This window comes from Podarcis gaigeae (assembly GCF_964106915.1).
Source record: "Podarcis gaigeae genome assembly, chromosome: 16".
In the NCBI taxonomy this organism is placed as follows: Eukaryota; Metazoa; Chordata; class Lepidosauria; order Squamata; family Lacertidae; genus Podarcis; species Podarcis gaigeae.
This window is the reverse complement of record NC_139693.1, coordinates 2,281,026-2,299,922: the sequence shown is the minus strand read 5'-3', so window position 1 is coordinate 2,299,922 and position 18,897 is coordinate 2,281,026.

The following is an 18,897-nucleotide window of genomic DNA, read 5'->3' as shown; positions in this document are numbered from 1 at the left end:
GAACGGGGGGATTTGAACCCTAGTTTGCCAGGTCCTAGGTACGCGGGTGGCGCTGTGGGTTAAACCACAGAGCCTAGGACTTGCCGATCAGAAGGTCGGCGGTTTGAATCCCAGTGACGGGGTGAGCTCCCATTGCTCAGTCCCTGCTCCTGCCAGCCTAGCAGTTCGAAAGCATGTCAGAGTGCAAGTAGATAAATAGGTACCACTCCGGCGGGAAAGTAAACGGCGTTTCCGTGCGCTGCTCTGGTTTGTCAGAAGCGGCTTAGTCATGCTGGCCACATGACCTGGAAGCTGTACGCCGGCTCCCTCGGCCAATAAAGCGAGATGAGCGCCGCAACCCCAGAGTCAGCCACGACTGGACCTAATGGTCAGGGGTCCCTTTACCTTTACTTGCCAGGTCCTAGCCCACTCCAATTAGGATGCAATTGGATGTTGCCCAGGGAGAGAGATCACAACGGTGACATCTTGAATACAAATGCAATTAAATCACCGCTCTAATAACAGTGGCCATCAACAAATCTTGTGGCGGTGAATTCTGCATGTTCCTAAAGTGGGAGAGGCCATTAAGTCACAGCTCTTTAGTCACCTTTGTCTAGGCATCATGGCGTCTTTAGGCATTTCAAAGTTTTCTTTAAACGTTCCGCAGAGATGTGAAGTCTCCTACGCTTGGCCTAGTCACTGAAGGTGCTCCAAAAACAGAACATCCCGGTCAAGTTTAGATGCCAGCTTGGTCATTCGCTGCAAACAACAGCTGACAACCTGGATAAGAATGCCTTCCCTGCTCCCCAACTGACAAATCTGTGGCAGCATGGCAAATCTTTAAAACATCCAGGAGCTCATCATGATGGCCTCATTGCCCTGCCCCAAGAAAAGCCACAAAATGCTGTTTAAAAATTGGTGCTTGACTTTGCTTTTTTCCTCTTCCCTCCCTGTGCCTTTCCCCTTGTGTGCTGTGGTTGTGTGTGTGTGTTTTTTTTTTAAGATTGTAAGCAGGCAGGCAGGGGCTGACTTGTTTTCATTGATTGCCTGCAAATCACTCATGGAGCCTTTTTGACTGAAAAGCAAGATACCAATGTTCTCAGTCAATAAATAAAACATGGGGAGCTGTTTTGATCCATATCGATACCCTTCCCTGAAAGGAGATGTGCACAGTAAACAGCTTGGGAAACCACCAACTTTTGGGTGCAGACGTGGCCCTCTAGGAAATCTCCAGGTTCTTTGTGTGCTCAAGTAACTCTGTTTAATCCCTAGCATCTCCAGGCAGGGCTGAGAAAGGCTCCTTCTTGGAAACCCTGGAGAGCTGCTGCCAGCCAGTGTCTACAATACTGGGTTAGATGGACAAATAGTCTGATTCAGTAGAAAGCAGCTTCCCACGTTACGTTGTTGAATTGTTGTTGAATTGTGACGATACCTGCTTGCTTCCCTGGATAGAAGGAGGCAGAGGGGTCTCTCTGTGTGTAAAACCCTAAGGCCTGTATCTTAGACCCATTAAAATGAATCCACATTGCTAACCTAGGTGACATTTTCATCCTCCCAAAAGTTTTTGATTTGAGTTCCTACTGAAATGAGGCTGCATTTTAATGTTGTGTTTTAATCTTTTTTTAAAGTTGTATTTCAATCAATTGTTTTATACCTGGTGTTTGCTGCCCTGAGCCCAGTCTTGGCTGGGGAGGGCGGGGTATAAAAATATTATTATTATTATTATTATTATTATTATTATTATTATTATTATTAACCTGGGTCCACTGATTTCAGTGGGTCTATACAACCCTATGACTTTGGGGCGCTGGGATTTTGCAGACTGTACAGAGGCAAGAATCGCACTTGTGGCGCCACCCAACTTTTTCATTCGGCCCCACCCATCACTGACCCATGCCCCTTGGGAAGCTGAATAGGTTTCCCCAAGCCTGACATGGCATGACATCAAATGTATTAGAGTCAGCTGACAGTCACAGAGGGTCCAATTGTGCTATTCATGTAAGTGGTACAGTGGTACCTCTGCTTGCGAACAGGATCCGTTCCAGAGGCCTGTTCACAACCTGAAAGGAACGCAACCATTGTCTGTGTGTGTGGGGGGCATGATTTGCCGCTTCTGCGCATGATGTCATTTTGCGCATCTGTGCATGCGCCAGCAGTTAAACCAGGAAGTAACCCTTTCTGGTACTTCTGGGTCGTCGTGGGACGCATCCTGAATATGCTCAACCTAAAGCAAACGTAACATGAGGTATGACTGTATCTCATTCCCAACTTAAAAATGGAAAGCGTAATGCTGGTGGTCAACAAAAGAGGTTTAAAGACTCTCTCAATGCAAATCTTTAAAAAAGTAGTATAAACACCGACAACTGGGAAACACTGGCCTGTGAGCGTTCCAGTTGGAGAACAGCCTTTACCAAAGGTGTCATGGGCTTTGAAGACACTCGAACTCAGGACGCAAGGGAGAAACATGCGAAGAGGAAGGCACGTTTGGAAAATCCACACCGTGATCAACTCCTGCCCGGAAACCAATGACCCCACTGTGGAAGGACGTGGGGATCCAGAATTGGCCTCCACAGTCACTTATGGTCTCACTGTTAAAACTGTGTTTATGGAAGACAATCTTACTTGGCTATGAGGGATCGCCAGAGAAGAAGAGTATCTCATCACTTTAAAAAGTCCCAGAGAATCCTGGGAAACTGTATTAGGAGACCCCCCATTAGGAGACTCCCCCCTTTTCTCATCACAGAGCTATAATTCCCGGAGTTCCCTGCAAAGAAAGAAATGATTGTTAAATCACTCTTTGATTTATAGCTTTGGGAGAAGAATAAGGGGGTCTCCTAATTATGCTCAACAAACTACAGCTCCCAGAATTCTTTGGGGGAAGCCATTGCTGTTTAAAGTGATATCACAGTGGTTTAAAGTGATTTCATGGTGTGGAAGTGGATTTCTCGGACCGTCTGCAGATCTGTGTTCAGACACTAGAGGCCTCTCTCTGCTCAGGTGAGGAAAGCCCTGGGGACAGTGGACAGAAAACAGACACTGCAGCAAATGAACCAAGACTCACCCACACTATCTCAAAAGCTGCCTTGCTTTTCAGTTGCTCCATCATGTCCCCCCACCCCCCAGATGAACCATATGCCGTTTCTACTGACTGGCTGACATGCTGATTTATGTAAGGGAAAAATCCAGCTTTCCACTAACCCGCAGTAATGCCCAGTAAGGTCAGAACTGATCAGGGACAGGATAGTGCATTTGCTAGAGTCTGAGACTGTTAATCTAAGGGTCGTGGGTTTGAGCCATGAGAGATCGCCAAAGAAGAAGAAGGTCATTTTGTGGTTCACCTCAGGTGCCAAGATGTCTTTGGCCAACCCAATTATATGGTGATTTGCTAGGCAGCATGTGGGTGGCACTGTGGGTTAAACCATAGAGCCTAGGACTTGCTGATCAGAAGGTCGGTGGTTCGAATCCCTGCGACGGGGTGAGCTCCTGTTGCTCAGTCCCTGCTCCTGCCCACCTAGCAGTTTGAAAGCATGTCAAAGTGCAAGTAGATAAATAGGTACCGCTCCGGCGGGAAGGTAAACAGCATTTGCGTGCACTGCTCTGGTTCGCCAGAAGCGGCTTAGTCATGCTGGCCACATGACCCGGAAGCTGTACGCTGGCTCCCTCGGCCAGTAAAGTGAGATGAGCGTCGCAACCCCAGAGTCGGCCACGACTGGACCTAAAGGTCAGGGGTCCTTTTACCTTTACCTTTATGCATTTAATATATAATGGTTCCATACCCTCCAATATTTCTCTGATGAAAATAGTGACGTCCTATTTAACAACAACAACAACAACTTTATTATTTATATGCTGCCTACCTGACTGGGTTACCCCAGCAACTCTGGGCGGCTTCCAACATATATAAAAGCAAAATAAAACACCAAACTTTTTTTTTTATATAAAAAACTTCCCTATACAGGGCTACCTTCAGATTTCGCCTTGGGTCAGGGGTCGCATAACTCCATACCCTTCAACATTTCTCTGATGAAAATAAGGACATCCTAGGGAAGAGCGTGAAAAATCAGAAACCGGCTTCTGTAAATCCGGGACTGTCCCTGGAAAATAGGGACACTTGGAGGGTCTGTCATTCTTCTGTTGCCTCAGTTTTTTGCCCCTTTCGAAACCCCACCTATTTGTCATTATGCATGTCTACATTGCAAGGTATGGAAGTATACAGAAATCAACATTACTTTTCATTTCAGTGTAGGTTTTGTTTCATTTTGAAAAACAAAAAAATATTTTATCATTTACTGTTTATTATATTAGATATATGTGGGGGTACCAAAATCCTTTGAGTGCTTAGGGCTTCTAGAGTTCTTTATCTGGCCCTGGTGGAACCAGAACCAGTGATAGGTGGAGCTGCGTTTGACAAGGGGCAACCTGGTGGATAAGGAGGAGGAGGAGGAGGAGGAAACCCCTTGGACTGGTTTTTAAGAAGGGAGGTAAGCAGGAAGGGAGTTGGCTGAAGACAGAGGGAGGATGTTGGGGCAAAAGGTAAAGGTAAAGAGGTAAAGGACCGCTGGACAGTTAAGTCCAGTCAAAGGCAACTATGGGGTTGCGGCACTCATCTCGCTTTCAGGCTGAGGGAGCTGGCATTTGTCCACAGACCATACCTGTCAACTTTAACCTTTTCTTGCAAGGAATCCTATCCGGAATAAGGGAATTTCCCTTTAAAAAAGGGAAATGTTGACAGCTATGCCACAGACAGCTTTCTGGATCATGTGACCAGCAGGACTAAACCGCTTCTGGCACAACAGAACACCGTGACAGAAACCAGAGTGCACGGAAATGCTGTTTACCTTCCCGCCGGAGCAGTACCTATTTATCTACTTGCACTTTGACGTGCTTTCGAACTGCTAGATTGGCAGGAGCAGGGACCGAGCAACGGGAGCTCACCCCTTCACGGGGATTCGAACCGCCGACCTTCCAATAGGCAAGCCCAAGAGGCTCAGTGGTTTAGACCACAGTGCCACCCGTGCCATCCCATTCACTCAATTGGACCGGCCCCCCATTGGTTATAGCAGGATATGAATTTAAAACAAAACAGAAGGAAATATTACATAATTGGTGGTTCGAGCATTGCTGGAGCACCCTGGCTTCTATTTGGCAAGTCTTGTTTAGCCAGGTGCTGTCGGAGGAAAAGCAGCAGTAAATCAAATCAGTTTGCTGGCAGGGAAATGACTTCATTAAATCTGAAGTGGCAGGTGGAAATTTAGATTGCTGGTCAGGACAAGCCAGCTGAGCTGGAAATAAAAATTAAAAAATAGCTCCTTTATATATATATATATGGTAGAAACAGTGTCATAAGAAAATGAGAGAGCAACCTTTCAGGATCAGACTCATCTAGTCCAGTATTCTTTTCTCCCAACAATGGCCAGCAAAAGCATAAAACCTTCAGGTCCCATGTCAAATAGTTTTAGAGGTAGACTGCCCTCGAACATGGAAGTTCTATCACTATCTTGGTGAGCCAGGTTTTTGCATTTTGTGCAGAAAGGCCTCTGAAACTGCTTAAACTTCCTTGATTCGCCAGGCATTTGAAGGCTTCTTTTGTTCTAGGGGCTGTGTGCCGCCACGCTCCGCTCAACATCCCCTCTGCCATTCTGTCCTGCGCGTTCACTCTGCCAAGGGTCTGGGAGAATATCATGCGAATATCCAAGAAGAAGAAGAAGGTCTAGCAGGCTTGCATTTTGAGCAATCCCATCTCTTGCGAGGGCTCAATTAGTGCCAGCGCCTTCTGTCAAGAGCTTGGGTGTAACCTTCGAGGCCTCCCTTTCCATGGAGGCGCAGGTTGCAGACACAGCAAAGGTGGCATTTTTCCATCTCCGCCGTATTAAGCAGTTGGTCCCTTAACTTGCTCGCCCTGATCTGGCCACAGTGATCCATGCAACGGTCACTTCCAGGCTTGATTATTCTAACTCTCTCTATGCAGGGCTGCCCTTGAAGCTGACCCAGAAACTCTAGTGGGTGCAGGGTTTCTTTCTAGCGGCGGCGAGGTTCCTTACGGGGTCCCTGCCACGGGAGCATATTCATCCAGTGCTTTGCCAACTGCACTGGCTCCTGGTGGAGTACAGGGTCAGGTTTAAGGTGCTGGTTTGACCTTTAAAGGATCCATGTACCTATGGGACTGCCTCCCCTGGTATGCCCCACGGAGGACCTTAAGGTCCACAAATGGCAACACTTTGGAGGTCCCAGGTTGCAAGGTGGTTAGATTGGTCTCAACTAGGGCCAGGGCCTTTTTTAGCACTGGCCCCGACTTGTGGAATGCTCTTGTCATAAGAGACTAGGGCCCTGTGGGACTTGACATCTTTCCGCAGGGCCTGCAAGACAGAGCTGTTCCTCCTGGCCTTTGGTCTGGACTCAGTCTGACCCTTATGTTTCCCTCTTATGGTTTTGATCTATGAGCTACTTTTAAAACGAACAGGAACAGCTGAGAGGCGGGAAAAAGGGAGATCCCCGGCTGTGCCTCCGTTAAATAGGGCAGGCCACACCCCCAGAGCCAGCCGATTGGCTGGCCAGGGGGTGACGCGGCCGGGGATTCCCCCAATCACACGGGGGCTGGGAGCGTGAAGCCAGCAACCCCACCTCCTCTGCAGGGCGGAAGTAGCTTTGCAGAAGATTAAGTGCTAGTCTTACATCTGCTCAATGATGAAAGCTAATTGGGGGAAATCCATCCAATAGACATTAGATGATCGCCAGGGCTAGCTGGCTAAATTAGTCCTATTTGGGTCAGCGAGGAGACGAGGGGAGAATTAGCTGTGGGGTCCCAGAGCGGGAAATCTTCATAAAAAGGGAAGGAAGGGAAAGAAAAGATCAGGCTAAGTTCAAACTGAAAGCCAGGCGGAATAGCTCTGTCTTACAGGGGACGCAGGTGGCGCTGTGGGTTAAACCCCAGAGCCTAGGGCTTGCTGATCGGAAGGCTGGCGGTTCAAATCCCCGCGACGGGGTGAGCTCCCATTGCTCGGTCCCTGCTCCTGCCAACCTAGCAGTTCAAAAGCACGTCAAAGTGCAAGTAGATAAATAGGTACTGCTCTGGTGGGAAGATAAATGGTGTTTCTGTGCGCTGCTCTGGTTCGCCAGAAGCGGCTTAGTCCTGCTGGCCACATGACCCAGAAGCTGTACGCCGGCTCCCTCAGCCAATAAAGCGAGATGAGCACTGCAGTCGGTCACGACTGGACCTAACGGTCAGGGGTCCCTTTACCTTTACAGGTCCTACAGGAGGAGCCATCACTGAGAAGGCCCTGGCCTTGGTGGATGTCTGCAAAAATGACACAAAGGCTGGCAGCACCAGCTTTGCTGTGTGGGACTCCCTTGCAGGCAGCCGCAGTGCCTGGAGGAAGACAGCGAGGTTGTGCGTCCACAGCAGTGACCAGTAGAGAGAGGAGCGCAAAGAGAAGAAATATCACCGTGCAACTGCAGCAGCGCAAACGGGTGCCTACTTCTGCCCCAGCTGCAACACAGCATGTCTCTCTTATATCAGGCAATGCAACTTTCCAACAGTTTGACTTCACTCCTCTATTGTCTCCCGGGACAGACAGATACAAGAGACTGGTGGCGCTTATACAAATGTTTCATATTGCAAGAGGAAAGTCCCCAGGGCATAATTATGCAGATCTGTTGAATGTTCGTTATCTCTTCTTTCTCATTTAAATACTGTATATCTGCATTTATGGGGGGGGGGGAATCTGTGGAGTCTGCACATAGAAACTTCTCGGCATTCTTGTTTCTGATTTTGATCAGTTGGTTGGAGTCTAGTTTTTGGGATGTCCTTTTCCCTTTTGATAATTTTTTTGATGGGCCGTGCTTGTCGCTCAACTTGAGAAGATAAGAAAAAAGCATTTATTACTGAATATTATTGAATATGTATATTATTGAATATTGTATGCCCAATGGATCAGCCGCCTGGGGGGTTTCACTGTTTGTGTTTTGGTGGTTTGCAAAAAATAAAATATCATATATTTTTTTAAAAAGACCTCCCAAAAGTATTATTATTATTTTTTTACAAAGTTCTCTCCCGACACATCCTTGTTAGCAAAATTTGCATGATTCCCTTTGAAATGACAGCGATGGGCCAAGACTTCTTACATCACCGCAGCCCTTTGTTGACCAGGGACCAGAATGTTCCCTCCTCCTAAGGTGTGAACCCTATCGGCCAGTGAAGGTGCTCATTAAACCAGAAACAATTTAAATTACAGAGCAAGGCAGATCCATTGGTCCATTTAAACATCCGCTGTGAATCAGCATCTGGACAGGGAACCGAAAATAGCCTCCTAACAATGTTGTGGAGATATACCTTCATCTAATAATGGCTTTTAAATTCCTGACTAATGATAGGGAAGGCATTCCTGGGCGAGGCTTTCGGCTTAGAGGTGTCCCATGACCCTGTGTTCCTAAGCAGAGTTCTATTTTAATTTTTTCCCTTCCCCTAATGCAATCTGTGCCTGCCAGGGTGCAATTACGCCGAAAGGAAGATGAGTAGATCCTGAACCAATAACTTGGCGCCAAGAGATCTTTTCTGAATTCGGATGTGCAGTGGGGAAAACAAAACAGAGGATTCCTTCTCTGCCTTCAAAAGATTATTTGCTTGTTTAAGAGGAAGTGAGGTTGGTAAACGTAGGATAATAATAATAATAATAATAATAATAATAATAATAATAATAGTAATAATAATTATAGCCTGCCCATCTGGCTGGGTTTCCCCAGCCACTCTGGGCGGATTCCAGCAGAATATTATAATACAATGATTCATCAAATATTAAAAACTTCCCTAAACAGGGCTGCCTTCAGATGACTTCTGAAAGTCAGATAGTTGTTTGTTTTCTTGACATCTGATGGGAGGGCTTTCCACAGGGCGGGTGCCACCACCGAGAAGGCCCTCTGCCTTGTTCTCTGTAACCTCACTTCTCACAGGGAGGGAACTGCCAGAAGGCCCTCGGCGCTGGACCTCAGTGTCCGGGCAGAACGATGGAGGTGGAGACGCTCCTTCGGGTATACAGGACCGAGGCCGTTTAGGGCTTTCAAGGTCAGCACCAACACTTTGAATTGTGCTTGGAAATGTCCTGGGAGCCAATGTAGGTCTTTCAAGACAGGTGTTATGTGGTCTCGACAGCCGCTCCCAGTCACCAGTCTAGCTGCCGCATTCTGGATTAGTTGCAGTTTCCGGGCCACCTTCAAAGGTAGCCCCACGTAGAGTGCATGGCAGTAGTCCAAGCGGGAGATAACTAGAGCATGCACCACTCTGGTGAGACACTCTGCGGGCAGGTAGGGTCTCATCCTGCATACCAGATGGAGCTGGTAGACACCTGCCCTGGACACAGAATTGACCTGCGCCTCCATGGACAGCTGTGAGTCCAAAATGACTCCCAGGCTGCGCACCTGGTCCTCCAGGAGCACAGTTACTCCATTCAGGACCAGGGAATCCTCCACACCTTCCCGCCCCCTGTACTTCTGTCTTGTCAGGATTCAACCTCAATCTATTGAATGCCATCCATCCTCCAACTGCCTCCAGACACTCACACAGGACCTTCACCGCCTTCACTGGTTCTGACTTAAAAGAGAGGTAGAGTTGGGCATAAGAAGAGGAATAAGGGATAAGTAATAAATGATGATGATGATGATGATTATAAGAGCCTGCTGAATCAGTGGCTCATCTAGCCCAGCCTCCTGTTCTCACTGTGGCCAAGCAGATACCTGTGGGAAACCAGAAAGCAGGAGCACAAGAGCACTTTCACCTGCAGCACCTGATCTTCAGAAACATTGCCGTGGTGGTCAGCTAGTGGCCATTGATAGCTTTGCCCTCTGTTAATTTGTCCAATCCTCTTTCAAAGCCATCCAAGTTGGTGGTAGTCATTGCCTCCTGTGGGAGGGAGTTCCACAGTTCGATTATGAGCTGTGTGAAGGGATGCTCGCAACTCACACAGGGGTTATGTCGAAGGGATCACGCCTAAAGCCAAAATCGCGTATAGTCAAAATAACATTGGGTGCAATGGTGTGTGGGTGGGTGCCAACTTGAATATAAAATGGTAAGATGTAGGGGTGCAAATATCCAGAGTGTGGGGGTCAGTTGGGATTGCTATGAGGAATTACGAAATATGTAGCAAGCTGTTGTGTCCACAATGAAAGCATTGCGTCGACTGGGTATGATTCACTGGCAATAATTTCTGATCAAATCCCACAAGCCTCCGCACCTCTGCCATTTGCTTTCTCTACGCCTGACAGGCACCTACAGTGGTGCCTCACAAGACGAAATTAATCTGTTCCGCGATTCTCTTCGTCTAGCGGTTTTTTCGTCTTGCGAAGCAAGCCCATTGACAGCTTAGCGGATTAGCGCTATTAGCGGTCTAGCGGCTTTTAGCGATCAGCGGAACAGCTGATAAGCGGCTTAGCGCTTAGGGAAAGGGCGGAAAAAAGCGGGGGGGGGGAACCGCGGGAACTCGCAAGATTTTTTCGTCTTGCGAAGCAACCCCATTGAGAAATTCGTTTAGCGAAGCGCCTCCAAAACGGAAAACCCTTTCGTCTAGCGGGTTTTCCATCTTGCGAGGCGTTCGTCTTGCGGGGCACCACTGTTTAAGGACCCTAAACACACAGGCCAGTTGTTCACCAGGCATCCTGGGTCACAAAGATAGAAGGTAGCTTTGATGTAGTTTAATCTTTAGATAGATCTTAAAGGCCAGGAAGAGAGTTCACAAGGAGATGGCAAATACTGCCATCATTCTCCTCCTGTTTATGACCTCTGCGGTTTTGCTGAATGCATCCCTCCTTTTATTCCTATTTTATTTACTCTGAACTACACATGCATGCTCAAGTAGGAAATAGTTTCCTTGTAGCTGAAAGAATTTCTTCTGACCTCACTTTGTCCCGCGTAGGTTTTTTTTTGAAATGCTCAGAGGAAATCTGATTGGTTCTTACAAACACTGTGTAAAAAGTTCTTTTGTGAATAAAACGACCTGGGCCAAGGAATTATTATACGCACTCCTCCCAGAGTCTTGCTGTTCAAGCCTCATGTGTATTCTATTAATCATAGTCCAATCCTTCCTTGTTTTGGGAACGCAGATAAGCCCCACTCCACCCAATGGATCACATAACACACACACCGGATCTGAATGGCAATGCGCTTCAACTTTGGGGCCCCTGCCCCCCCCCCCAATATTTTGAAATGAAATTTATTACGGTCCCAGACCAGCGTCACATACCATACGAAGCACCCCTCAAATATTTTATTGGGGAGATCAAAGGGACCTTGGCCCCTAGAAGTTGGCTCCTATGGGTGGGTGTGAAGTCTTCCCCCCCCCCATGCCTGCCTTCTTTCTGTCCCCAGTCTTATTTTATTTTTATTTTTTTGCTGAGAGCAGAAAGTCGAATGCACGCAAGTTAAATTGTGCATAAGTTGTGGCCTTACTATATTTCCCTTTGTTAGAATTCCTGCTCCGTGATTGCAGTCATGGGATTATTGTCTATCGCATGACGTTGTATGTTTTGACTCTACCGAGTGGGAAGTAACGGAGACAAAATGTTTGTTGCTGTGTTCCGTGAAGTGGGACTATTGTCTTTTGTTCCTTTTCTCTCTGCTGTCTGATGCTAGAGAGAGAGGGAGCCATGTTGCAGTGCTCCGTGTGTGTTTATATGTAAATAAAGTCGATTAGCCAAAATGCTGAGTTGCTGAGGTCTGTTACGCAAACTGTGAAGACTCTGCGGATCCCTAAGTCTGCCGTTGTCTGTTGGCATCGGTCGCTGTGATGTTCGGGCTGAAAAAAGCTTTTGAAGCTCCCGAACGAACGACCAGGAGGGAGAGAACATGCCAGTCAGGCATGTCTCTCTGCCAGGGTCCTACTCGAGTGTAGGACGAGCTCCTGACACCCTTTACCTGTACCGAATCTTCCAACAAAGTCTGGGTTATAATAATAATTTATTATTTGTACCCCGCCCATCTGGCTGGGTTTCCCCAGCCACTCTCTGCTGTCTGATGCTAGAGAGTTGTGTTACTTTGTTGGAAGTGTAACTTTGAGTAACTTCGGAGAAGGTAATGGGTCTTCTTTGCCCGACTATGCTCCTTTTCATTCCATAAAGTGGTGGGGAACATCTGTGTCCCTCCAAATTGTTGGAATGCAGCTCCCATCAGCCCCTGCCAGGTCCTAGCACTACACTCTAACCACTACACAACACTACCTTCCTCTATGTTCAGTTCCAGATATACTGTTTTTTTACATCTGCTGTTATACTTTGTTGCATTTTATTAGAAATAAACTTACAAGGGGTGAAATAGGCACAGACTATTCAGTCCCTCTCTACCCAGATACCCAAATATTTTCATCTCTCCCCAGTCTGCCGATAACAATCAACACCTGCACAGCGCTGTTGTTACTGCTGTGTACATCATACCCGGGCGCTGAAGCAATACTTTGTGGTGAGAAGGAGTCAAAACAGCATGAATAACCTCCAGGGGAATGTTCCTCGCAGTATTCCTCACCCAGGCATCCTTGTGTGACTTTCCACTCGTCAAAGTTTCTTGCCTATGGAATTCTCCAGGGAGGTGGCAACTGAAAAGCTGGCCGTGATGTTATTTCCGTCCCTAGGGAATTATCTCCCACAATGCATTGGGCAGCCAGTCTCCTGAGACCAAACGCCTGGAGTTACACTGGCAGCACATACCATACAGTATTTGGCTAATAATAATAATTTGGCTAATAATAATAATAATAATAATAATAATAATAATAATAATACTTTTTATTTATTTATATCCCGCTCTCCTCAGCCGAAGCTGGGCTCAAAGCGGATAACAACAGTAAAAATAACACAGTTTACATAAAACGACAATCAATTAATTGAAATACACTCTAAAATCAATTCATTCTGAAAACAATTCTAAAAACAATTCCGAGTCAAATTAATGACAACCATTGGGCTAGAGTTCTGTGCAGATTGCCAGAGGAGGGGGGTCAGGCTGCGCCCTGACCAAAGGCCAGGTGGAACAGCTCCGTCTTGCAGGCCCTGTGGAAAGATGTCAAGTCCCGCAGGGCCCTAGTCTCTTGTGACAGAGCGTTCCACCAGATTGGGGCCCTTGCTGAAAAGGCCCTGGCTCTGGTTGAGGCCAGCCTAACCTCCCTGTGGCCTGGGATCTCCAAGATGTTTTTATTTGAAGACTGTAAGGTCCTCCGTGGGACATACCAGGAGAGGCAGTCTCATAGGTCCGAGGGTCCTAGGCCGTATAGGGCTTTAAAGGTTAAAACCAGCACCTTAAACCTGATCCTGTACTCCACCGGGAGCCAGTGCAGCTGGTATAGCACCGGGTGACTGTATCCCGCGGCAAAAACCCCTTGAGGAGTCTCGCTGCGGCATACACTATTCTATTATTTTTTTAATTAGGAATTTCAACATAACAATTTATCAAAGATACATCCTCCTCCCCCCATTTCCCCCCTCCCCACAAAACAAAACAAAAACAACAACCCAATAACCCCCCATCCCCAAAACCCACATTTTAAAAGGACACAGGAGATCATTCATTCATTCATTCATTCATTCATTCATTATATGGGACACTAAATATCACAATTCACTGTGTAGCTTACAAAGATAAAATGATAAAATACTATCTTAAATGCCTTAAAAATATATATGACAGCATCAATATCCATATGACCAATGAGATAAAAGCATTTCTCAGCTATGACCAGCAGAGGGAACTGAATACCAGATCAAGAGAGAGAACTCTAAGCAAAGCTTGTGAAATTGTAGGGTTATGAGAATGCATTTTGGAATGCTTTTAAAAAAATAAAAAATGAAGTCCAGGAAACCCAGTTTAAGGTATATACTCAGTGTATGCTCAGGAGCACTCTGTCAATATTTTCATTTTGTTTAAAATTGTGCAATTCTATCCAAGGTTTAGGGACACAGGTGGCACTGTGGGTTAAATCACAGAGCCTAGGACTTGCCGATCAGAAGGCCGGCGGTTCGAATCCCCGCGACGGGGTGAGCTCCCATTGTTCAGTCCCAGCTCCTGCCAACCTAGCAGTTCGAAAGCACGTCAAAGTGCAAGTAGATAAATAGGTACCGCTCTGGCGGGAAGGTAAATGGCGTTTCCGTGCGCTGCTCTGGTTCGCCAGAAGTGGCTTAGTCCTGCTGGCCACTTGACCCGGAAGCTGTATGCCGGTTCCCTAGGCCAGTAAAGCGAGATGAGCGCCGCAGCCCCAGAGTCGGTCACGACTGGATCTAATGGTCCCTTTACCTTTTTATCCGAGGTTTAAGGGCACAGAGAAGATTGCATCTCCGTGGCTCGACCAGGATGTGCAAGCAGAATTTGCAGGAAGGATGGAGACAGACAATGCTAAAGCTTTGCTGATCAAGCTTTTCTGCGCTTATGCATGGCCAACCATGAAAAAAAGATCATTTGGAATGAGAAGAGTTTTTATAACACAGGGAAATCAGCAGTGTGAGAATCGCAAGCCACGGCTTGCAGCAGAAACATTGCCAGAAGGAACATTAAAAGGAAACACTGCAAACTTGTGTTGTGTTTTGTTTTTTTAAAAAAAGAAAGCCGCAAAATTTAAATTACATGTCACAATAACTTAATCAGATGCCTGATTTTGCACCATGAACTGTGTTGCATCAACAATGTCAGACTAAGGCGGCGGCAGTTGGATTGCTTTAGGGCAGTAAGACTCCCACAATATAAAACTTTGAAAAGATGCGAGTGATCTTGGAGATCAAATGGGAAGGAAAACAAGGCCCCCTAGACATCAATAGGAGTATAGCATCTAGATCAAGGGAAGTAATAGTGCCACTGTATTCTGCTCTGGTCAGACTTCACCTGGAGTACTGTGTCCAGTTCTGGGCACCACAGTTCAAGAAGGACACTGACAAACTGGAACGTGTCCAGAGGAGGGCAACCAAAATGGTCAAAGCCCTGGAAACGATGCCTTATGAGGAACGGCTAAGGGAGCTGGGCATGTTTAGCCTGGAGAAGAGGAGGTTAAGGGGTGATATGATAGCCATGTTCAAATATATAAAAGGATGTCACATAGAGGAGGGAGAAAGGTTGTTTTCTGCTGCTTCAGAGAAGCGGACACGGAGCAATGGATCCAAACTACAAGAATGAAGATTACACCTAAACATTAGGAAGAACTTCCTGACAGTAAGAGCTGTTCGACAGTGTTATTTGCTGCCAAGGAGTGTGGTGGAGTCTCCTTTTTGGAGGTCTTTAAGCAGAGGCTTGACACAACCATATGTCAGGAGTGCTCTGATGGTGTTTCCTGATTGGCAGGGCGTTGGACTTGATGGCCCTGGTGGTCTCTTCCAACTCTAGGATTCTATGATTCTATGACATTGCGCATTCATGATAAGATGTGCTTACAGTGGGAATCAGGGCAATTGTATGTGTTTCCACTTTCAATATTGTTTCTGCCTGCAAAAGTTTTGGAGCAGACATGCTGCTTCGTTTCCAATCAGAATATGTCCCATAACTTTCTGCTGAAATCATTTTTGCTTTCATACCACAAATGGCCCGGTTTATTTATTTTTCTGTCCTGCTTTTGTTCTGTTGCAGTGTAAGAGTGTCCCTCCAGATGGCAACATTTCAGTAGCATTGGGGAAGCATCACAGAGTAACTAACACAGTGGAAATGAAGGACCCGTTCCATATCTGCTATTGGGTCCCCGGAGCACAGATTCACACCAAGTGGCAAATGACCTTGCAGGATGCAACAGGATTTATTCGAAATGCCTATACATAGCAAAGGTGCAGCGCAATAAGCTCGCAATCTGCACACCCAATTCTGAGTGTGCCAACTTTTTATACATTTGCAGAATACTAAACCACCTGATTTCTTGTAAACCACCTGATTTCTCGGAAATAGAAAGTTATAGTAAGTTTCTATGTCCTTACATGGGCATTGCCCCCCTCATCCTTGCAATGGCCCCACCGGCCCCACCACGCCACGGCAACGTGCATTCCTGAGTCCTCCTTATCTATTTACAACCTTGAACAAACATTTGAGAGGCCCCTTAATGCCAGCTTTGTTCTCCTGGTGGACCTCTCCTTTCTCAGAAAGGCTGTTGGGGGGCGGGGTTCCTTATGGCCCTACAGAATGAGGTCTGAATGATCCAGGATCAATCCGCCCCTAATGCACTGTTATTGCATCAATGACATGTTGCAGAATACACTCACCTACCAACCAACCCTTGTGGAAGACAGGAGTGCCTGACGTGCTCTGATCCAGGGGGTCACGAAGAGTCGGACACGACTAGACGACTGAACAACAATCAACTGACCCCCCAACAAACAAACACTATCCAGAGGGGCCCAAAATTCTTTTCCTTCTTCCTTTTGAAGTTGTGGGATAGAGAAGGCAGGGTGGACAAGATGCATTTTATCTGCAAATAACAATTGCATTTTATCTGCAAATAACTTGGATGATTTCTACCATGTGTGGTTGAAATGGTGCAAATTAATGGCATACAAGGAAGAGAGCTTAAAACTTCCATTTGCACTGGGCTTTCCTGGCACAAAAATCGATTACCAGGTTCTGGGATACTCCTGCAAGAGCATCCCATGCCCTGTGCAAGAGGATCCTGATGTCTGGTTCGTAAGGTGGAGAACCTGATTAACAATAACAATAACAATTTTATTATTTGCATCCCACCCATCTGACTGGGTTGCCCCAGCCACTCGGGGCAGCTACTAAATTATCTATCTATCTACTATCTATCTGTCTAACTATCATCTATCTATCTATATCTATCTATCATCTATCTATCTATCTATCTATCTATCTATCTATCTATCTATCTATCTATCTATCATCTATCTATCATCTATCATCTATCTATCTATCTATCTATATCTATCTATCATCTATCTATCATCTATCTATCATCTATCTATCTATCTATCTCTCTCTCTCTCTCTCTCTCTCTCTCTCTCTCTCTCTCTCTCTATCTCTATCTATCTATCTATCTATCTATCTATCTATCTATCATCTATCTATCATCTATCTATCTATCTATCTATCAATCATCTATCTATCTATCTATCTATCTATCTATCTATCTATCTATCTATCATCTATATATCTATCTATCTCTATCTATCTATCTATCTATCTATCTATCTATCTATCTATCTATCTATCTATCTATCATCTATATCTATCTATCTATCATCTATCTATCTATCTATCTATCTATCTATCTATCTATCTATCTATCTATCTATCTATCTAATCTATCTATCTATCTAATCTATCATCTATCTATCTATCTATCTATCTATCTATCTATCTATCTATATCTATCTATCTATCATCTATCATATCTCTCTCTCTCTCTCTCTCTCTCTCTCTCTCTCTCTCTCATCTATCTATCTATCTATCATCTATCTATCTACCTATCATCTATCTATCTATCATCATCTATCATCTATCTATCTAATCTGTCCATCTATCCATCTATCCATCTATCCATCATCTATCTAATCTATCTATATCTATCTATCTATCTATCTATCTATCTATCTATCTATCTATCTATCTATCTATCATCTATCTATCTATCTATCATCTATCTATCTATCTATCTATCTATCTATCATCTATCTATCTATCATCTATCTATCTATCTATCTATCTATCTATCTATCTATCTATCTATATCTATCTATCTATCTATCTATCTATCTATCTATCTATCTCTATCTATCTATCTATCTATCTATCTATCTATCTATCTATCATCTATCTATCTATCATCTATCATCTATCATCATCTATCCCATGCTGATCTCTGGGGCTTGGAGAGAGCTGTGAAGGATTGGGAAAAGGATTGACATGTGGAGCAAGAAGGAGTGGCAGCCCCTCGTATTATCTATATATTGGCAAGTGGCTTGTTTGGTCACTGGACATGTGGACACTTCATACGATATAATAACAAAATTTCACATGATGGTTCCTGAGCTAGAGGAGCAACTTGCTGTCTAGGTTTGGGTACAATTGGCTGCCATCTTGAATCAAGATGGCGGACTGCCTCTTTCAAGCCTGCACAGATTATAGGCCAGTTCTACATGATGCAGTTAGACCCTATTTTGAATCAAAATTCAGGACTGAACCTTCCAAAACTTCCCGGAAACCCTGAAGAATGGCTGTCGGACACTAGACGTAGCAAATGACAAATATAATCAATCAGTCAGTCAGTCAGTCAGTCAGTCAATGAATAGCTTCCTTCCCAAATAATCATCCTAATAAGGGACCTCTAGAGAATTCCATGCTGTAATTGGTGGTTGGCTCAGTGAGAAGATCTTAACCACCCTTGACTGAGATGATTCACCTCCCATTATCTAGTGATCGTTCTTTCCTCTTCCTGGAAACGTGAAGGCATGTCTCTCTGCGTGGATGGAGACATTTGGCGCATGCAAATGGGCTCATGGATCAGGTCCACTGTTTGCGTTGGAAGAAAATCTCCCACTGGTGTGAATTGGATTTGCCCCTTCCTTTCGTCGCAGTGCAGATCGGCAGAGGGGAATCTTGATCGGGAATGTAGCAAGGATCATGGGTTCATTTATTTAAAGCATACGTATCTCACTGCCTAAGGGATAAGATGGCTGAAAAGGGGGAGGGGGGAGCCAACTCTAGCACGTGCTTCATTACAGAGTTCTTGTAATGTTTTACTTTTTGGTGCTGGGGGGCAATTAATTGGTGTATAGATTTGATGGCATTTAGTATTTATACCCCACCCATCTGGCTGGGTTTCCCCAGCCACTCTGGGCAGCTTCCAACTGAATATTAAAAACAATACAGCATCAGACATTAAAAACTTCCCCAAAGAGAAAACAAAAAAATTCCTTCCAGTAGCACCTTAAAGGCCAACTGAGTTAGTTCTTGGTATGAGCCTT